The sequence below is a fragment of the Malania oleifera genome, chromosome 1 (genome assembly GCF_029873635.1).
Source record: "Malania oleifera isolate guangnan ecotype guangnan chromosome 1, ASM2987363v1, whole genome shotgun sequence".
NCBI lineage: Eukaryota > Viridiplantae > Streptophyta > Magnoliopsida > Santalales > Ximeniaceae > Malania > Malania oleifera.
The window spans coordinates 129,430,782-129,436,496 of NC_080417.1; positions in this window are offsets into that span (position 1 = coordinate 129,430,782).

Below are 5,715 nucleotides of genomic sequence, written 5' to 3' on the forward strand. Positions count from 1 at the left end.
GTCGATGAGCCTGAGATTCCTAGTTTCCTGAAACCTCTTGGCTTCTCCTCGTCGATAAGCACTTGAAATTCGTCGGCGAGTAATAAAATGCCTTCGTCGACAAACTTTGGCTTCGTTGATGAAGCCTGCTTAATTACAGTTTTACCATTCTCTTATTTATTTATTCCATATATCACAGTTTGGGTTCTCACAACCTCCCCTCACAAAAATTTCGTCCTCGAAATTTTCTATCTCTCGTTCATGAACTCATTCAGACACTCAACTCTAGAAAGAATCGGCGGCTATTACAACAAAACCCTGTCACAATACATATACATACCCTCACTTATGGCAAAGGAATACCATGGTTACATATATAAACCATCTCAGGAGTTCACAATAACACACTCCAAAAGACTAACCACCTATTCTAATACAAAGTAGGGTAATACACATATACTCAAAACAACTGTGGATACTTACTGTAATGACCTCAAAATTCTTATAATTTTTCATCATTTTAAAATATATATATATATATATATATATACAATAAACATTCCTACACAGTGGAAATACAAATCATAAAATCATTTACACATAAACTGTACAATACCAGATCCCAGAATATACAGACCATACAAAATGCCCCTCCAGTATCATCTACTCAAAAAGATATACAACTCTGACAAAAACTCACCTGATAACCAGGGTGATCTGAACTACTCGCGAGCCTGATTTGCTGACCTCACTGGCTCACCTAAAAAATGTTAGAGTAATGGAGTGAGTCGACACTCAGTAAGTGGAAATATGCTATTACTAGTGTGTGGCAACTAAGTTAAGAATACTTTTAAAATAATAACTATAAATCATTTATAAATCGTATCTTTCAAGCATATCTTTCTTTCTCTATTTAAAACATACTGTATCATCTGTTTTCTACTTTTCATACTGATATTATATCATACTATACTTATCATATACTGTAAAACGGTAAACATACATATATCTGTACTTACTCCCTGGAACTCTGTACGTCATGATTTGACCCCTTATGACAGGGTTGTGCGGCTCGTAGGCGGGACTCTATCTGGTCGGCCCTCTAGATAAGTCATCATACTCTACACAACCTCAACTTGGCCAAACTGCATCCTCTCCTAAGCTCAGGACTGACTACTACCTCGTCAAATCGGCCCCCTCATTCCAGTATACTTGGGAGCTGCATACTCTCCGAGCACGGATGACGGTGCCCACATACTATCTGAGATATATGGTTGCACTCTATCTGTATCTAGCAATGGTACCGTACTCTGTAATTTGGATATGTTTGTGTATCTTTCCTCAGGAATCTGATACTATATACATATATACATATATACTCTTTTACTGTTTTCATCATATTTCCAAAATTACCATAACTCTATCTTTCTGTACTGTAAATACTGTATCTCTGTGTACTGTATCTGTAGCATCTTGATGCTACCTCTGTATATCTATCTATGTATTCTATATATGTACTTTATCTGTATGTTCTATATGTTATGGGAATAGGAAAACGTGGAATGCTATAACGCTGTATATATATATATATATACTGTTCTGAGTATCTGTATACATGTATATGGATGTATGTATATATCTATTTCATGAAACCATTCATATAAAAGCTGTATAAGCATGTACATTTCTCTGTGAATGTAAATCTATATCTGTATATTCTGTGTAAACCCATATACTGAAAAAATTATGTAAATTATATGTACTATCAATAACTGTGTATTCAGTATAGTATGATAAATCACAAAACTATATAAATTCTTTATCTCATGAAAATCTACTTAGGCCACAAAAGCATTTAACCCATATTCTGTATAAACTGTATAATAAACTGATATGAATATATGTTTATAAATTCTCTAATAACTTTATAAAAGTTCATAGCATAGCATATTTTCCTTACCTTAACTTTGAAAAGCCCCTATAAAAATTTGGTTCTATACCCGTAGGATTTCTAATCTAACATCCTGAAAACGCAATTCCCCATAACAAAATATCAATATTTCTTAGTTTACATCATTTTTTATAACTGCCAGAAAGTCAAAAACTCAATAAAAGACTTTACCCTGAATTTGGGATGAAATCCAACTTCGTTTTCTCGATGATCCGCTCCGGCAAACTTGTAGAGAATTCCATCAGGAGTGTCGTGATAGCTTCGGATCGTCGATTCGGCGAGTGGTGGGGCCGGAAATGAAGAGAGAAGGGAGAGGGAGTCGTAGAGAGAGAGAGAGAGAGAGACTTCTTAAAATGAAAAAATTCCCGGATTCCGCATATATATAAACCAAGGGATTTCGTTGACGAGCCTGTTCTTCGCAGACGAGACCTTGTATTCGTCGACGAAATTCAAGCTGCCTTAGAACCTCTCTCGGTATTTTCTCATCAACGAAGCCTTATGTTCATCGACGAAATCCTTGAAGCCTTCGTCGACAAAGTCTACGGTCTCCTTCTGTTTCTGTATCTATTTTCCTCTCTTTTTAATATATGAATATCAATATTTTTTGGGTCGTTACACTTACGACATATCTCTACTTTCAATTCCCAAGAAGCTTCCTCAACCTCATGATTCTGTCACAATACCTTTACCAACGGTATGTCCTTGGTACGTAACTTCTAAACTTTACGGTCCAGAATTCGAACGGGTACCTCTTCGTACACTAAAGTATCACCAATTTTCAAGTTCTCGTAACTAATAACATGCGATGGATCCAACATGTACCTCCTCAACATAGATACGTGAAACACATCATGGATTCTCAAGAGTATTGGGGGCAGTGCAATCCTATAGGCTACCAGACCCATTTGCTCAAGAATCTTGAATGGTCCGATATATCTCGGGCTCAACTTGCCATTCTTTCCAAATCTCATCACCCCTTTCATCGGAGCAATTTGCAGAAAAAACCTTACCTCCCACCTCGAACTCTAACTCACGACGGCGAACATCCGCGTAACTCTTCTGCCGACTCTGAGCCGATTTAATCCTATCCCGGAGCAAACCCACCTTTTTAGATGCCTGCTACACGAGTTTAGGTCCTAACACCCGACGTTTATCAACCTCATCCCAATACAGAGGAGATCGACACCTCCAACCATACAGAGTCTCGAGCGGTGCCATCCCGATACTGACTTGGAAGCTATTATTATAGGCGAACTCCACCAGTGGCATGAACTGTAACCAGCTACTACCAAAGTCTAACACGCAAGCCCGTAACATATCCTCCAAGATCGGTATTGTTCTCTCTGACAGTCAATCAGTTTGGGGGTGGAACGCTGTACTGAAAGTAAGCTTTGTCCCTAGTGCTTCCTACAAGCTCTTCCAGAAACGAGAGGTAAACCTCGAGTCTCGATCAGACACAATGGACACCGGCACTCCGTGCATTCTGACTATCTCTTGCACATACAGATCGGCTAGCCTATTCAAAGTGTAGCTAACCTTCATTGGTATGAAATGAGTAGATTTCGTCAATCTATCTGCGATCACCCAAATGAAATTCTACCCATGAAGTGCTGGCGGCAATCCGGTCACAAAATCTATGGAAATATGCTCCCATTTCCATTCCGAAATAGCTAAGGGCTGCAACGGCCCTGCCGGCTTCTAATGCTTAGCTTTCACCTGCTGACACATCAGACACTACTCCACAAACTGAGCAATCTACCTCTTCATACAACTCCACCAGAAGGTCTCACGTAAGTCACAATACATCTTCGTGCTACCAGGATGTACTGTATACAAAGAACGATGCGCTTCCTCCAGAATTGCCCTTCTGATCTCGTCATCTTTTGGAATGCATAGCCTAGTTCCAAACCTCAACACACCTCCCTCGGAGATGTTAAAATCCGCAGCTAACCCCTGTTGCACTTTCTCCATAATCTTAACCAACTCCGAATCACTAGCTTGTGCAACTTTAATACACTCAAACAAAGTCGACTGGATCACCAAATTAGTAATGAAAGTTTGATGATTACCGGCCATCAACTCAATACCAAGGCTTTCCAGATCCCGTCTGATGTGATGCTGAGCTAAAAGCGCAGATACTACCGCATGTTCTGACTTCTGATTCAACGCATCAGCTACCACATTAGCTTTCCCTGGGTGATAACTGATGGTGCAATCGTAGTCCTTGATCAACTTGAGCCACCGTCTCTACCTCATATTCAGCTCCTTCTGCATGAAAAAGTACCTTAGACTTTTGTGGTCAGTGAAAATCTCGCATTGCACACCATACAAGTAGTGTCGCCAGATCTTCAGTGCATATACAACAACAGCTAATTTCAGATCATGCGTAGGGTAATTCTTCTCATAATCCTTAAATTGCTGAAAAGTATACACTACTACCTTACTCGATTGCATAAGCACACATCCCAAGCCCTTAAGAGACGCGTCGCTATAGATCACAAAATCACCAACCCCTGAAGGAATAGTCAAAACTGGAGCAGTAAACAAACGATGCTTCAATTTCTGAAAACACTGATCGTAATCACTGATCCACTCAAACTTCATCCCTTTCCTGGTCAAACGTGTTAGAGGCCCAGACAACTTAGAGAAATCTTCCACGAACCGACGATAATAACCCACTAGTCCCAGAAAACTCCGAACCTTCTGAACACTCTTCGGCCTCACCTAGTCAACCACATCTTATATTTTGCTAGGATCAATTAAGATACTGCCCTTAGACACCACATGGCCTAAGAACGTGACCTGATTCAACCAGAACTCACACTTCTTCAACTTGCCATACAACTTCCTTTCCCATAGAATCTGTAGTACCAACCTTAGATGGTTCTCATGCTCTTCCGAACTCCTCGAATACACCAAAATATCATCAATGAACACCACTAAGAACTGGTACAGGTACTCATGGAAAACCCTATTCATCAGATCCATGAACACTGCTGGAGCATTCGTCAACCCAAAAGGCATGACTAAGAACTCATAGTAGTCATATTTGGTTCGAAAATCAGTCTTCGCAACATCTTCAGATCGAAGAAACCCTAACTGTAGGTCGATCTTCGAAAAGACCTATGTCCCCTGCAGCTAGTCAAAGAGATCATTGATACGAGGCAACGGGAAATGATTCTTCACAATCACCTTGTTGATCTCACGGTAATCAATGCACATACGCATCGACCTGTCATTCTTCTTCACAAACAGTACTGGAGCTCCCCAAGATGAAACACTTGGTCAAATAAAGTCCTTGTCCAGTAATTCCCGCAACTGCTCCTTCAATTCCCAAAGTTCCACTAGAGCCATCCGACACGGAGCTTTAAAGATCGTTGCCTTGCAAGACAACAACTCTATTGCAAACTCCACCTCATGATCCGGAGGTAAACAGGGTAAATCTTCTGGAAACACGTCTGAGAATTCGCTAACCACTCAAATATCCTCAAGCCCCAACTCATCCCACGGTGATTCCTTCACACAAGCTAGGTACCCCCGATATCCGCCCAAGCGTAACCTCCTTGCCTGTAATGCCGATAGAACCTGTGGCGTCGAACGCACACACGATCCCATAAACTCGTACTCCTACTCCCCAAGAGGTCTGAAAACTACTACCTTCCTACGACAGTCGATCACAACATAATTGGAGAACAATCAATCCCTCCCCAATATGACATCAAACCTCGACATACATCAAAGTACCTGTCACCACATTCCTCGAATGCTTAGCATCCGCTGGAGTG